This window comes from Protopterus annectens, chromosome 4.part0 (genome assembly GCF_019279795.1).
Source record: "Protopterus annectens isolate FY-2018-M chromosome 4.part0, PAN1.0, whole genome shotgun sequence".
Classification (NCBI taxonomy): Eukaryota; Metazoa; Chordata; order Ceratodontiformes; family Protopteridae; genus Protopterus; species Protopterus annectens.
Genome location: NC_056733.1, coordinates 1,184,539,151 through 1,184,556,980, shown reverse-complemented (window position 1 = coordinate 1,184,556,980; position 17,830 = coordinate 1,184,539,151).

Below are 17,830 nucleotides of genomic sequence, written 5' to 3'. Positions count from 1 at the left end.
TAATGGGTGATCCCATGTAATATAAACTTCATCATTTTGCTTAATCCTTTGTGGCTCATGTTTCCAAAGTTTTTCTGCTATTTCAGTATTATAATGTTTGCACGATCACCAATGCAACAGTCTTGACACATTATTATGCCTTTCAGTATACAGTCCTTCTGCCATTAGGGTCGGAGAATGGCATAATGGTTAAGGTATTTACCTTACAGACGCAAGGGGCAGAGTTTGATTCTCACATGGGGTAATTGGCTAGGCTTGAAATAGCTCACAAGGGCAGTTAGCCTAGTTCTAACCTATAACAGCACAGTTCCTATAGTATATTACAAGTAGCAGTAAGATGTGTGACTATTTCCAATTCTGTTTTACAAAACCTACATTTGTCTGTTTCACATGTGTTCAATGGACTTTGTAAACCAATGTATACATAGTCCACTATCTTAGGTTGGCCAGTATTAACCTTGGTTTAAATTCATCTCTCCTCAACCATTCCTGCATTTGATCCTGAACAACATGAGTTTATTCCAAGAGTTATTCTTTCATTTTTTGGCACATTCAGTTGCTGCCTGATTTTTATCTACTTCTGGTTTCATTTCCATTCCTGCTTGATGCCAATATGCTTCTGTTAAACTAAGCAGGGAAGTCATACTTGTTCTGCTCATGTTTAAAAACTTTCACTGCATTTGGGTCTTGTGAGGTCAGCAGATTTGTATGCAGTCCCATTATTCAAGATCAATACATGTAATCAATTTAGAGGAGGCCCATACCTCCTTCAAAATGAGGAATATATAATATTGGTATACACTGATTTTTATAAGTCATTTGATGAGCATGAAGCTTCTTGTTTTCCTGTCCAACTGATCCAAGACCTTTTGGAGTCAGTCAGTCACTCCAAAACTGTAAGTTAGGATAAGAAGAACAAACTGGTTTATAGCTTGGACTTTTTTCCTATACATCAGTGCTGTTTTCAGTATTAATTTTAGTCTTCTAAAATATCCCTTACTAAGTTTTATTCTCATTTTTTCTTGTTTTATTGTTGATCCTTCATCAGTTCACAAATATTTATACACTCCCTCTTGCTTAACTTATTTTATATCACATTCCTGTCCCAGGCTGATGTTTTCTTGGTGTTGCAGCTTTCCTGCTTTAAAGGTTGCGTTTGCACACTGATCAAGACCAAATTACATTCTTATATCATCTGAAAAGGTTTTGACCACTTGTAGTTATGCTCTCAGTTCCTCATCTGATGAACTATACAGTTTAAATCATACACAAAAAGAAGATAAGAAGTCTTTACACTTTGTTTTCTGGGAGCCAAATTGTAGCCATGACTTAATCTATTAAGTAGACAGCTTAATGGGTTAAGGGCAAGACAAAAGAGCAGAGGTGACAAAGAGTCACCCTGGAATATCCCCCTTTGCATTTTTATCCCTGGAATAATAATTTGTCCTTTATCATGGCTTAACTGCAAAGTGACTTGCCACCATTTCATGGTCAGTGTAATGTAATCGATAGTGTACGGTGTATCTTATACATTTTAACTACTCTTGATCCATGAATATGGGATACTGTCAAATGCTTTTTTTGTAGTCTATTTATGTCATACTTAGATTCTTCCCATTTATACAGTTTTCGACTATACCTTTATTTAACAACAAATGATCCTTTGTTCCATATGACTTTCTTTTGTTACCCTTTTGTTCTATTGCCATGACTGAGTTTTCTTCTAAATGACTATAAACTCTGTTTGTTGCCTTCAATTCCAGTGTATAGTTTGTATGTCTTCAGAAGGCAAGTTATTGGCCTATTGTTTTTAGGCATAGGTGCCAGAAGCTGTTGGAAGACTGGGGGGGGGGGGCACTTAGTGATCTAAAAAAGGCAATTTTTTTTATAACTATTTGCTACCACAACATAGGTTCACTTGGAGGACATTTTAAGCTTAGCCAATTCCCTTTTGGTGCTTGAATTAACATTTTCTGATTGGTCTTACCTATCCCATGGCTGATAAATTGTATATTAGCCCTAGTGAAAATAAATGTGATCATACCATAGATAATTTGAGGGGACCCATGTAAGGGATGCAGCATTTAGGAACTCCCTCTATCCATTAGTGGCATGAGGGGCAATACTGGAATACATTTTCTATTACCCATCCTTACATCCAAGTTGCATTCGAATATGGATGGATGAGCTTTATTTTATTTTTATGGATAGTCTGTTCTGGAACAGTGGTAGCCTCTATGATATATATCCATCTCTCCACAGCATGCAGTTTAGATACCTGGACTGAGTGTTTCTGATGCCATTTGACTTGCTGATGTTCAGTAGATCCATCTATATTAGGTCGGAGGATGCCTTGTATGCCAGACATGTCACTTCTAAGCACTCTGTTGTTGTTGTTTGTCTTTCGGCTTTTTCCCAGTAAGGGGTCACCACAGCAGAACTCCGGTCTGCTAATGATTGGCAGTAGGTTTTTACGAAATGCTGAGGTACTGGCTCAACGCCCAACCTTCAACGAAGGCACACCCATTTATGCACGCATGTTTTTCGAATGCTACCCAACCACGGGGAGGACATGCAGACTCCACACAGAAGGCACTCCCAAGTCAAGCCGAGAATTGAATGGGAGAACCTCTTGCTGTGAGGTAACAACGCTACCGCTATACTGAATATAGTAATAAATCTTTGAGGTGGTCCACGCAAGACCTATTGTTTAGGACTTGTATCCTTTTAGTAAGGTATCTCTGAAGGTATTCCAATTGTTGCATGGTGTTGGACAGATATATGTGAAAGTGGGCATTATACAAAATGATTGACCTAATGAGAGCTTTGTAAAGGGGGACAACAACATCGCTAGATCAAGTCGCAATCAATTGTTTATAAGCTGTGTAACATAGAAAAACTTTCTTATGACTCTGGGCACATGTTGGTTAAAAGTTAGGTCACTGTACACACAAGTTCCTAAATGCCAAAAATTTGGGTCAGTTCTCAGAGGGCATTGTCATGATTTTGTCACCAGTTATTATTTGAGACAAACCTTCCTGCATGATGGTTAAGTCATTTGGGGATTCAATAACTGCTCCTAGCTTGCAGTCATCTCAGACTTAGCCGGCCAAAGCCCTATGGTATTTCCTTTTACTTTTGAGATGTATATGCCAAACAGAAAAAGTCTCAGCACAGAACCCTGGGGGACTCCATTGGTGACTGATCTCATAGGTTCATAGGTTCATAGGTTTATAGGTTCATAGGTTCATACTAGGCTATCTGCCCTGGGGCAATTATAAGCCTAGCCCGATTCTGTATGGCTTACGCCACCCCTTGATTTGAGTATACTGTGCCCTTTTTTAAGGTTTAGTTTACTGTGCCTCTGTCTAGTAGTGACACGGGAGTAATCCCTGGGACAAACCTACGATCCCCCATCCACTTATCGAGATTCTTCTTGAAGAGATTCAGTGAGGTGCTCTGCCTCACATGAACTGGAATTCTATTCCAGAGCAAAGGGAGCCTCTGGGTTATGAACCTGTCCCTCCAGCAAGTTCTATTTATTTCTGTGCTGAGGTTCAAGTCCCTCAAGCATGTGGTTCTAAGGGATTTAGATTTACTGAGGTGGAGCATGTCCATTAATTCTGGATTTGACATAGCTTTGTATGTCAGGCATAGATCGCCTCGAAGTAGGCAGTATGCAACTGAGTAGAGCTGGAGTTTTTTTAACCGAGCAGTATATGGCATCTGTTTGAGACCCTTGATCCTCTTGGTGAGATACTTTTGGGGTCTTTCTAATTGTGGCAGGTGTCGGGTAAGGTACATCCCAAAAGGGGCATTGTATTCTATGATGGGCCTGCTGAGGGATGAATAAAGGGGCACGATTACCTCTCTTGATCTAGATGTGAAACCCTTCGTGATGAGGTGGGCTATGTAGAAGGTCTTTCTAACCACTTTGGCAATGTGGTTTTCAAAGGAGAGATTGCTATCAACTTGGGTCCCCAGGTCCCTAATAACTTTCTCTGTACTTAATGGGTTTCTGCCTATGTGGTAATTTGTGGGCACATTGTTTTTGCCAAAGGGTATGACTATACATTTTTTGGCATTTAGCTTTAAACCATGGTGCTGGCACCAGTTATCTGTCTCTGTGAGACCTTTTTGAAGGATGTTTGTGTCAGCTGGAGAGTTGATTATGGCGCCCAGTTTGCAGTTGTCTGCGAACTTGGTGAGCCATAGTCCTCCCACATTTGCCTATACCTCGGAAAAGTATATACCGAACAAGAGTGGTCCCAGGACAGAACCCTGCGGGACTCCACTTGTGACTGGTTTCGAGTCTGACATGGCTCCAGCAACTCTCACTCTGTGGGTTCTGTCTTTGAGCCAGTTTGTGACCCATCTTGTGACATAGGGGTTTATATTTAAGCTGGATAGCTTATCTATGATGCCCGAGTGGGGTATTGTGTCAAATGCCTTAGCAAGGTCCAGATAGGCTGTGTGGACTACCTTCCCTTCATCTATGGCTTTGGTGACTGTTTCAAAGAAGTCAACCAGGTTCAAAAGGCAGGATCTGCCCTTGACAAAGCCGAACTGGGTAGGATCTAGTGTCTGTAGGTCCCCAATGTCTTTGTTTATGAGCTCCATGATGATCCTCTCCATAGCCTTGCAGACTAAGCTAGTCAGGCTTATGGGTCGATAGTTTCCAGGGTCCGTAGATGCTCCACCTTTGTGGAGTGGGACCACTGTTGCTGTACGCCATTCTGTGGGCACATATCCTGTAGTGAGGCTGAGATTGTATAGCTGTTTTATTTGAGGGATTAGTTCCTCTTGTAGTTCATGTAGGACGCAACCTGGGACGCCATCTGGTCCCATGGAAGCAGTGTATTTTGCTTTGGAGAGGGCAGCCTTCACCTGAGCATCTGAGATGTTTGGGAGGCAGCCCTCTGCCGGGATAGATATTTGCTCTTTTGGGAGGGAGGGGGTGGAGAAGTTTGCACTGAACCTGTCTGCCAGGATATTGGCGATGTCTGTGGGTTCAGTGTATTTTTTGTCGTTTAGAATCAACTCAAAACAAGTCTGGGAGTTGCATCCCAGGTTTCTAACATAACTGAAAAAAGCCTTATGATTGTCTTTGTTGTCCTGTGCAATTTTTCTCTCGAAGCTGGCCTTGGAGGATTTTATGAGGGATCGTAATTTTTTGCTAGTACTGATCAGAGATGCCTTCCCTATTAGGGATTTTGCTCTATCATGTAGTAGCTTCCTCCTGTTGTACAGTTTATTTATGGCAGGGGTCCACCAGACTGGACGCCTGCCTTTGGATGATTGGGTCTTGGTTTTATTTGGGATAGCATGATCCATGCATTCCTGGAGATGTCCGTAGAATGCATTTATATAGGATTCTGCAGTTTGGGCTGTAGTTTCCACTGGCCCTGGGGCCTTGAAGAATTCCACTTCAGTTTTGAGAAGTGAGAAGTTCGCTTTTGAGAAGATTTTCACTGTGGTTTTCTGGGCTGGGGGTGGGGTCGGGATGTGGACATCCAGTGAAATTAATTTATGGTCTGATCTTACCAATGAGGGATATACTTCTGGTGTGGAGCATAGAGTCCCCATGTTGGTAATGATCAGGTCTAGTATGTTGTCCCCTCTTGTGGGAGTGGTGACTAGTTGTTCCATAGCATTTGAGTTTATAATTTCCAGGAATCTTTGGGCTAAGGTGCTGGGGCTTGAGTAGTGCTTCCAGTCAATGTTTGGGTAGTTGAAGTCACCCAATATAATGGTGTTCGGAGAGATCTTCATGTTCTCCAATGTTTTCAGGAAAGCCGAATGGGATTCCTGACTTTGAGAGGGTGGTCTGTAGGATGCTATAAACTGAAAAGCAGTCTTGCCCACTGTTAGTTGCACATGGATGGTCTCCGATACTTTGTGCAATGCCACTAACCTGGAGGTGTGGATATCCTTGATAAATATGGAAACTCCCCCTCCTTTTGTGGTTCGGTCCGGGTTTTGGGGCCGAAAAGCATGATATGAGGTATAGCCTGGTAGTGCTGGGATGCTCTCTGGAGCCTTGAACCAGGTTTCTGTCACTGCACAGATATCGATGTTCTCCATACTGAGGAGAGCTTCGAGTGCGTGCATCTTGAGGTTAAGACTTCTGGCATTTAGCAGCATTACCCTTAGTTTCTTGTTCCTCGTGCTGTCTATGGGGGTGGGTTTGACTTTTGAGCCTTGCCTAAAAAAGGCACTATGGAGGTGGCAAGAGCCTTTGCCAATATCTGAAAGCCCAGTGGTGACAGGTGCAAGCCGTCCCTAGCGAAGCAACGTGGCTTGTCGAGCATGTCATCCCAGGCTGACAGACACTGGATCCCCTTTGAATGACACCAAAATTTTAGCCAATTGTTAAAATCGATCATTTTGTCTTTGTACTGTGGCATCATTCTAGGTGAGGGTAAGATGCTGCTCAAGGTCAGGGTCATACCAGCCTGGGCTACATGATCAGAGAGCTCCTCTATGTCTCTTTTCATTTAGTCCAGGGAGGTACGTCTCAGGTCATTCACACCAGCATGTACAATGACTGAGTCATATTTGTATTTGCTTTGGAGTGACCTGAGTGCTTGCGTTATGTGGCGGATCCTAGCACCCGACAGGCAGCTCACTGTGACCTTCTCTTTATTCAGCCTGGTGAGCTGGACATCAGTGTGTCTGACAATAGAGTCACCTATAACAAGAGTATCAGGTGTGTTATTCAGCCTTAAGGGCTGTGGCTGCTTGGCACACTGACTTTGTGGGTTATGTGTTGTGTGTGTTTTGTTTTGAGGTAGCGTTTGCTTGGATGTCTGCTTTGGAGGTCTCTGTTGCTTAGGTAGATTTTTATTTAAAGCCTCCGAGTATGTTTTTGTGTATTTATGTGTTTGGTTCGCTGATGTGGTGGGACTATGTGATACTGGAATTGTGTTGTGTGAGGTTACCTTCTCCTCCTGACTGGTTACACCAGTTTTGAGATGAGAGAGCTCAGCCTCCAGTTTGGCTAAATAGTTGCATCTCTCACATATATTTGAACCTGTTTGGAGGAGGAGAGGGTTGTCCGTGTACATGAGACAGTTGTAACATTGCCTCAAAATTCCCAGATTCACCAGCTGGACTGGAGAGGAAACCATTGACTGACCTTTGGACATGCTAGAGTAATAGGGAAACTAAATTTAAGATGGACCAATAGAGGACAGGGTAATCGTAGAGAGTATAAGAGTAAGTAGTGCTTATGGTTTAATAGTGCTAACTTGTAGGATTACTTAATTGGACCTGTGAAGGGCCTTAGAATGAGAATATGGTGTTTAAATTGAGAGATAGAGCATTTCTAAGGGAAAAAGTGAAGAGCAGACTTTGTGGAGCCAGGAATAGTTTAAACCCAATTAGGCGGCGCTGCCCGTTGTTGCGCTATGCTCACAAATGCGCAGAAATGCGCAAAAGAGGGTTTTAATAGAGGAAGATGAAGGAGTTTTGGAATTGACCCAAAATGGCCAATAAAACTACAGTTTCAAGTCAGTAACCACTCCCACAGGGGCAGGTGGGCTGCTCAATGTTTTTCACTGCCACTGATCAACAGAGAGACTTTCCTTTAGCCCAAGCAAAAAATGGCCTCACAGAAACTTACAAACAGTTCAAGAACAGCAAGCCTGTAACTGAAGTTTTTTAAATCTCAGAAAAGTGGGAAAAAAGCAAGATTTTTTTTTGTTTTTGTTTTTTCAGAGATAGCAGAGGTTAACAAGTATCAGCAAGTTATAACAGTGCAGTAAATGACCCCACACAAGAGTGCTAGGCCAAAGACAGATAAAATGCAAGTTTTGAGAAAAAAACGATTTTAAAAATAAGTGCAAACAGGAAATTCAGTAAACAGCTCTAGGTTGTGCTCTAAATACAGTTACTAATGCAGAAATCAAATTTAACAAGCCAGAAAATGCTCAAAATAGGCGGCTATGCAGAAAAACTTAGCAAATAAACAGAGGAAAAATACTTAAAGTCTCAAAAGTGGCTCCTTTCTTCTCTCAGCATTTTCTCCTCTTGGTGGGTGCTTCATCAACAGCCAACAAGCCTTTAAAGATGCCAAAACCACGAGGCAACCAGGTTTTAAGAGAGGAAGATAAAGGAGTTTTGGAATTGACCCAGAATGGCCAATAAAACTACAGTTTCAAGTCAGTAACCACTCCCACAGGGGCAGGCAGGCTGCTCAATGTTTTTCACTGCCACTGATCAACAGAGAGACTTTCCTTTAGCCCAAGCAAAAATGGCCTCACAGAAACTTACAAACAGTTCAAGAACAGCAAGCCTGTTACTGAACTTTTTTAAATCTCAGAAAAGTGGGGAAAAAAGCAAGATTTTTTTTTTGTTTTTTTGTTTTTTCAGAGATAGCAGAGGTTAACAAGTATCAGCAAGTTATAACAGTGCAGTAAATGACTCACACAAGAGTGCTAGGCCAAAGACAGATAAAATACAAGTTTTGAGAAAAAAACGATTTTAAAAATAAGTGCAAACAGGAAATTCAGTAAACAGCTCTGGGTTGTGCTCGAAATACAGTTACTAATGCAGAAATCAAATTTAACAAGCCAGAAAATGTTCAAAATAGGCGGCTATGCAGAAAAACTTAGCAAATAAACAGAGGAAAAATACTTAAAGTCTCAAAAGTGGCACCTTTCTTCTCTCAGCGTTTTCTCCTCTTGGTGGGTGCTTCACCAACAGCCAACAAGCCTGAAAAGACGCCAAAACCACGAGGCAACCAGGTTTTAAGAGAGGAAGATGAAGGAGTTTTGGAATTGACCCAGAATGGCCAATAAAACTACAGTTTCAAGTCAGTAACCACTCCCACAGGGGCAGGCAGGCTGCTCAATGTTTTTTTCACTGCCACTGATCAACAGAGAGACTTTCCTTTAGCCCAAGCAAAAAATGGCCTCACAGAAACTTACAAACAGTTCAAGAACAGCAAGCCTGTAAATGAACTTTTTAAAATCTCTTTCCCTATTTTGATCTCCTGCATCCTTTGAGCAAGTTGGCAATCCAGCTAGTGATGCAAGTGTTTGCGCCTACATTATTCATCTTTTGTGCTACACCTGAGTAGGGGATTGTGTCAAAAGTTTTGGCCAGGTCAAGGTAATTTGGTGTGAACTGTTTTAACTTCATCCATTGCTTTGGTAACAAGAGTAAAGCTCAAAATTTGCCCATGATTTTGAGCCTTTCACACTTTCCTCTGGACTGTTTTCAAACACATTTTTAGGGCCATGCATATATGTAAGCATTCTTTGATTAACCTTCCTGACTGAATTAAATTATATTCCTTGTATAATACATCACCAGTTGTTAGAATTTGTTTTAAATTTGCAGTTTTGAACAGTCTTCTAGTAAGCAATGAAACAAAATGTATGAACCAATAATGACAAAACTACCCATTTCAGAAAATTTCAGCCATACAAAAGGCCACACAACCGACTGTCATTTCAATCCACCAATATCAGTAAATATGCAAAATCTCTGCAGAAGTAAGTCATCTAAATAATTCCACATTAAAGGGATCTGTAACTTATAAAGATGTTGCTGCTAGCAAACAACATTATATTTCATTATTTCATCTACAAATAAAGTGCATGTTGCCCTTGAAGAATAAATTGCCTATGCTATATTAAACAATGATAAGTTAGTAATTTTGCAATGGGGAATGGATGGCAAACTGATAATGGGTTCATAGTTACTAGTTAACTCTTCCAAAGGAGGACATTTATAGGACTGCAGCATCCACTCCCATTAAAGTACAACACAGTACAGTATCAGCGATCCATCTGCATAATGTGGGAGTAATGCCCATAGCCTTCTGCATCAAAAGTAAAGCTACTACCTGTTGTCCTACTAACAATGCAAACAGACTTGGAATAAGCAGCACTAAACTTCTCTTCCCCTGAAGCTGTCAGCTCCTTGTAATTTTTTTTATTTATTTAACGTTTGTTCACCAGGAAAGTCAGACTTGGAATGAAGCCAATTGTCAGCACAGGCCCAGACACATGTCTTTGTAACATGGGATGAAACCGGAGCAACCAGAGGAAACCCACAGAAACACAGGGAAGACATACAGACTCCACACATAAGGCACCCGAGCCGAAAATCAAACTAGAGAATCTCTTGCTATAAGGTGACAACACTACCACTGCACCATCCACTTGACACATCGAAATCTCTCAATTTCACAGCAGAAGAAATCTGTCAAAAGCCAAAGGGGGTACAGCCCCCAAACTAGGGAGGGACACATTTTAAAATATTGCTTATATAATCTTAGAAAGTGGCTAAAATGATGTTTTGTGTTACTATGTGTTTCCTAAAAAGATAGGAAGACTAAAACTCAAAGGGCTATCATTATTTAGTGAATTCCGTTCTCACTGATTTGCCAGAAAACAACAAATTTTAAGAGAAACAGACCAAAAGACCAAATATTCTATGAAAGTCTAGAGAGTTGAGAGCTAACTAAACTCCCTGAATCATAACTGGTGGTATGGGTAGAAAATGAAGGCAATTGTAACCAAGGTACAGGGTTGGAGCCTGGGTAATTCTAAGCAGCAGCTATGAGTATCTGGGGCATTTTACACTCACACACACACACACACACACACACACACACACACACACACACACACACACACACACAGCACCAGCAAATACCTTCAGAGCTAAACACGTGGAGCAGCACCAGCAAATACCTTCAGAGCTAAGCATACGGAGCAGCACCAGCAAATACCTTCATGGCTAAATATATGGAGCAGCACCAGCAAATACCTTCATGGCTAAACATACGGAGCAGCACCAGCAAATACCTTCAGAGCTAAACATACGGAGCAGCACTAGCAAATACCTTCAGAGCTAAACATACGGAGCAGCACCAGCAAATACCTTCAGAGCTAAACCTACGGAGCAGCACCAGCAAATACCTTCAGAGCTAAACACACGGAGCAGCACCAGCAAATACCTTCAGAGCTAAACACACGGAGCAGCACCAGCAAATACCTTCAGAGCTAAACATATGGAGCATCACCAGCAAATACCTTCAGAGCTAAACATACGGAGCAGCACCAGCAAATACCTTCACAGCTAAACATATGGAGCAGCAGCAGCAAATACCTTCAGAGCTAAACATATGGAGCAGCACCAGCAAATACCTTCAGAGCTAAACATACGGAGCAGCACCAGCCAATACCTTCAGAGCTAAACATACTGAGCAGTGCCAGCAAATACCTTCAGAGCTAAACATATGGAGCAGCACCAGCAAATACCTTCAGAGCTAAACATACAGAGCAGCACCAGCAAATACCTTCACAGCTAAACATACGGAGCAGCACCAGCCAATACCTTCACAGCTAAACATACGGAGCAGCACCAGCCAATACCTTCACAGCTAAACATAGGGAACAGCACCAGCAAATACCTTCAGAACTAAACATATGGAGCAGCACCAGCAAATACCTTCAGAGCTAAGCATACGGAGCAGCACCAGCAAATACCTTAAGAGCTAAGCATTTTATTTATTTATTTTTATTTTATTTTACATTTGTTAACCGGGGTTGTCTGACTGCGATGAAAAGGCCCTTTTTCAGCAGTGGCCCGGGGAGGAACGCTCCACAAAGAAATATTACAGATACATTTAGTTATTTAGACATGATTAGTATACACACAAATTACAAAAGACATGTTTTTACAGTGGTATGCGACACATCAACAGTTACAGTGGAGAGAACAAACAAAAAAAATATCAATTTAAAAATAAAGGTAATTAATAGATTTGTGGTGTACAGCTGAAATTTGGAACATAGGTAGAATACATACATAGTACACAAATACAGTACATACACTGTAGATTAGCCAGTGTTTGTGAGTAAGACTGAAAACTATTATCAAGTACTCTAAATTTAGTGTGTATACCTTATCCGCTTTCACTAGCCTGGGGAGCAATCATGGCACTGCCAATTTTGCTTGAGATGTTGCCTGATGAGGTCTTTAAAGGAGGCTTTGGATGATGTGTTTTGAATGCTAGTGGGGACAGAGTTCCATTTTTTAGCCACTGAACTACTATATAGTGCATCTCCAAAGCTATTGTAGCTGTTGGTGACTTCTAGTAGTAGTTTGCTTGATGATCTAAGAGGCCTTTTGGCTGAGTGATGTTTTACTAGGTTTTTGAGGGCAGGACACTTATTGGGGAGGTAATAGATAGAATGACAGAGGCAGAGCTGATTGTAGGTTAGGAGGTTGGGCAGTTCAAGCCAGTGGAGCTGTCTCAAAGCAGTACAGTGATGACTTTTATATGAGCAATTTGCAGCAAAGCGGGCAATTCAGTTATAACAGGCTTCCATTTTGCTTAGTTCAGTTTTGTTGAGATTAGTCAGAATGGGAGATGCATAGAGTAGGGTGGATAGAAGTTGGGAGCGAGCAATGGCTGATCTTGTGTTGTTTTTAAGAAATGGTTTGATACGGTAGAGTGATCCCATTTTTTTCATATACTTTTTTAATAGTTAAGTTGAGATGACTATCAAATTGTAGGTGGGAGTCTATGGTTATTCCCAATAGCTTAGCCTGTGCAACTGAAGCGATTGGAGTAGATAGTGAATGGACTTTTATCAGTGTTTTTGTTAGAACTGGTTATAATCATAAGCTGAGTTTTCTTTAGATTGAAGATAAGTTGGGCTTTGGTAAGATAGTTTTCAATGTCAGAATGCTAGTTGAGCTGTTTGCAGGAGGGTGGGAATGTTTTGTGCAACACATATTAAGGTAGTGTCATCTGCATACTGAATGATAGATGCATGCTGTGTGGAGGTATGGAGGTCATTTGTGAAGACTGTGAATAGTAGTGGTCCTAAGATAGAACCCTGTGGGACTCCTATAGTTATGGGCAGCTGAGGAGACAGAGAATTTCCCATTTCACAGCTTGGTACCTGTCAGTTAAGTAGCTTTGGAACCAGGTAAGAGTGGAATTTGATAGGTGATATTGGTTTAGTTTGTTTAGCAGGATTTGGTGTGAAACTGTGTCAAATGCTCTGGACATATCCAAAAAAGAGTTGCCACCTGTAGGCCTTCATTTTTGAGATTGTGTCTGTGAAGCAGAGGAGGGCTGTAGTGGTACTATGGACAGGTATGAAACCATGCTGAGTAGGTGATAGGATGTTGCTGTCTAGGAGATAGTTTAGCATCTGGGTATGGATACATTTTTCTAGGATTTTAGCCAGGAGGGAGAGTAAAGCAATGGGTCTGTAGTTATTAAGTTCAGTGGAGGTCCCGCCTTTATGTATGGGTGTAACATAGGATATTTTCCAGAGTTTGGGCACATAGTTTTCAACAACTGATCAGTTTATGAGAGTGGAGACTGGGATAGCAATAGCATCTGCTGTGAGCTTCAAGAAATAGCTGGGGAGTAGGTCAGCTGCTGTTGGATGAGGTTTTTAGTTTGGTGAGCATTCTTTTGATTGAAGTGGTGGAAACTGTTTTGAGGGTAAAGCTTGTATTAGTGTTATTTGTGTTTGGGGGGATACTGAGGAAGGAACTGTACTGTGATACTAAGGATAGAATTGAGTTCACAAAGTGGGAGTTGAATTGTGTTTCGATGAGAACTTTAGTGTCAGGGGTGGCTGGTTTTGGGGTAGCCTTTTGGGTGGATTTTAGTAGCTGGTTTACATTTTTCCAAAATTTTTGAGGGTTGTGTTGGTATTTACTTTGTAACATTGTGTAGTAGGATTTTTTGTCCAGCCTAATGCAGTTTTTTGCATGTTTGTGCAGTTCTTGGCACTTAGTTAGGCTTTGTGTTTCTTTGTTTTTTTTTATAGTAAAGCCAGGCAGTGTCTCTGGACTTGAGGATTTGTTTGGTTTCTTTACTGAGCCAGGGGTTTGTAGAGGTTCTAACCTTGATTTTGTGCAATGGAGCGACAGTGTCTAGGTGTTGTAGAAATGTTTTGTTGAAATATGCTACAGCCTGGTCAAGTGGAAGAGTTTTTAGGGGGTCCAGTCACAGTTACAGAGTAAAGCGTTGAGGACCTCAGGAGAGAAGTTTTTTTGTGTTTCTAATGGATATATAGTTAGTGGTTTTGCATATGCTTGTTCTACTATATATAATGTATATTATGTTGTGGTCACTTAAGGTGTCTGGGAGACGGCCTGTGTGAGGGTACAATGTGGGGTTGTTAGTTAGGATCCAGTCACGGATGGATTCCCTTTTAGATTTTTTATCACATCTAGTTGGAATTTGGACTAGCTGCTGGTAGCCGTGGAGATTTATTAGATTACTTGATGGTTCAGATATACAGGTGAACCAATCTAGGTTGAAGTCCCCCAGAATAACGGTTTCTTGTGAGTATGTGGAAGAACACCAGGATAAGAAGTCTTCAAGGCAAGCAGGTGTATTACCAGGTGGAATATAGATCACAATTGTGGTGATGACCTTTTTAGGGTGAAGTTGAAGTTGTGAGATAAGTATGTCCCAATTATTGGGGAGGGGTAGGAGTTTGGTAATTGATGGACAGATAAGTTGGACTTGTACAGTAAGTCAGTTCCACCCCCCTTATGAAGTGTTCTGTCTTGTCTAATGATATTGTAGCCCGTAGGGAGAACTTCTGAGTTAGCTATGTTTTTATTTAGCCAGGCTTCTGTTAAAGCAACTATGTCTGGGGAGTAGTGTGCTATTGTGCCCTGGAGTTCAGGTATTTTATTTTTGATACTTCTAATATTAATATTTAGCATTAAAAGATGGTTGGTTTTGCTGCTGTTGTTGATTTGCCCAGAGATAAAGAAAGTGGGGGTGGTATGTTCTGACATTTGTGTTGGAGCAGTTTGTGTTGGACAGGATGGATTTGGGCCTGGGTTGGGGTGGATATCCCCATTTATGGTGAGCCTGGTGTTAAAATGGTGATACAGATGTTGTAGTTTGGTGAGGAGTGTGAGAAAGTATTGTGTTTTTTTTTGGAGTAGGAATGAGAGCATATGTGTTTAGTTCTGAATTGGTCCATTATGTAGTTCTTGAACAATTGTGGGCAGATATTATTATAATGTGTGGTGTCTGTGTATGAGAGTGCATAATGTAGTGTTGTGCTACTAAGTTTAGGGATATTGCTAGAGTGATAACTTGTGGTGTTGTAAAGAGTTATGAGAAGACAGACTAGACTGTGTGATAGTCATGGTTATAAAGTTTAAGTTGGTTCTAGGTGGGGGGTCTGAATAGGAATTATAGGGTTGCACTATATGTGGATGGGGAAGTAGTGTGGGTGATGTAAAAAATGCCTAGTGGGAATGAGAGTGATGGAGTATTTTGTGTGGAGCAAGTTGGTGTGTTATAATGTGATATGACTTGAGGAGCTGTGACTGGTGGAGGTGATGTGAGGGGGAGCTGTGGGTGTGGCTGTGATTACTATAAATGTAGAGGTAGTGGGGGCAGGAGGGAATAGGGGGCAGGGCAGGGGAGCAGAGATAGCCCAAGCATTAGTGAGGGTGACCAGAGGGGGGCAATGCCCGCAAAGACAAGAGAAAAAAGTAAGTATTACTTTACAAATCTGAACACTTTAAAGAAATTCCTGAGATCTAATGGCTTACCAGCAAGCAGAATGTAATTGCAGAAGAGCACTTGTGTCCTGGTGGGAGACTAGAAATTTAAAGATGGCTCCATGCTCAGCAGGATTCGAATATACACTTAGTATTGGGGGAGGGAGATAGCACAAGCGGTGTAAACCGGGTGGAATGCAAAGAAACCAGAGAGGCAATCAGTGGAAATCAGTGAAGACCTGAGAGGGGGAAAGTAATAATTCAAACTACCTGTAAAGTGAAGGAGAGAAGAGACAGCAAAGTTTATTAAGGTTGGGAGTGTGTTTTCACATTGACCTACTGGTTATCACATTGATCTGCTGATTAGTAACCAGTTTGTGCACAGATTAGAGTAGTGAGATACATTAGCAATGAAGGGGAATGTATAGAGATACAAATAAACAGGTAGGCCTCCAAGTGATACAAACTAAGGCAGAAAGCACTGAGAGGGCTGCTTGATGGTTAATTTAGTCACAGGGATCTGAATTAAATGTATACTGTCTATTGGACAAGTTAGGATTACTGTACTAGCTGGGGGGACACACAAGGCTACAACAGTCAGTTTTATTAGCAAACTGAGAACTGCTAATGTAATAGCTTCACTCTCATAAAACATACAAGTAGAATGCCTGGGTTGACTGACCCTGCTCTTGAAGCTCAAAATGTATATCCTTGTTTAGTTTGCAGTATTGATTCCTTCTTATACTGTATGGATGGAGTGGTAGCCACAGACTGCAGATTTGCTTGAGTGTGCTCTGAAGAGAGAGAGGAAAAAAAAAGAGAGGATGAAGCTAGTAAAAGGAGACAAAGACAGGTCAAAGGAAGTAATGAGGAGATAGGAGGGTGTAAAAGATACAAATCTGAGGATAGTGTGGATAAAGCAGGAGAATAGATGTTACTGCTACAATTTGAGAGTGCTTCAACAGTCACCACGTCACAGTGCCATAACTTAGTTTGGAAACAGGTTAATAAATCATGCACAATACATTTATCAGCCAATTATCCTGTGCATACAAGAAAAAGGAAAATGAACACTTAACAGTACAGCTGAATCAGTAGCAGAGACAACTGTAGTGCTAAGTCAGTAAATACTGTTTCTATCTCCAACACTAAGTCAACTAGATTTACATTACAGTTATAACAGCAGTTTTAGTACATCATAGTAGCATAGAAACATCATAGCTGCAGTGCTAGTGTTAGTAAAACACAATTCCTGAATGACAGAATAAACCAGTTAAATAAACAAATAAGCAGATCAGTAGTCAGGAATCAGAAAAATGAATACTAGTTGTATAGATCCAAATACAACAAAAAGTATTACTGTACAAATCTGAACACTTTAAACAAATTCCTGAGGTCTAATAGCTTACCAGCAAGCAGAATGTAATTGCTGAAGAGCACCTGTGTCCTGGTGGGAGACTAGAAATGTAAAGATGGCTCCATGCTCAGCAGGATTCTAATATAGACTTAGTATTGGGGGCGGGAGATAGCACAAGGGGTGTAAACCAGGTGGAATGCAAAGAAACCAGAGAGGCAATTAGTGAAGGCCTCAGAGGAGGTAAGTAATAATTCAAACTACCTGTAAAGTGAAGGAGAGAAGAGACAGCAAAGTTTATTAAGGTTGGGAGTGTGTCTTCACATTGACTTGCTGATTAGAAACCAGTTTGTGCACAGATTAGAGTAGGGAGATACATTAGCAATGGAGGGGAATGTATAGAGATGCAAATCAACAGGTGGGCCTCCAAGTGATAAAAACTAAGGCAGAAATCACTGAGAGGGCTGCTTTATGGTTAATTTAGTCACATGGATTTGAATTAAATGTATACTGTCTATTGGACAGTTAGGATTACGGTACTAGCTGGGGGGGGGGGGGACACAAGGCTACAAGAGTCAGTTTTATTAGCAAGCTGAGGACTACTAAGAAATACTGCTAATGTAATAGCTTCACCCTCATAAAACATACAAGTAGAATGCCTGGCTGGACTGACTCTGATCTTGAAGCTCAAAATGTATATCCTTGTTTAGTTTGCAATACTGATTTCTTCTTATACTCTGTGGGTGGAGTGGTAGCCGCAGATTGCAGATTTGCTTGAGTGTGCTCAGCAAGCAGAATGTAATTGCTGAAGAGCACTTCAGTTCTGGTGGAAGACTAGAAATTTAAAGATGCGGAGGAATTTAAACATACGGAGCAGCACCAGCAAATACCTTCAGAGCTAAACATACGGAGCAGCACCAGCAAATACCTTCAGAGCTAAACATACGGAGCAGCACC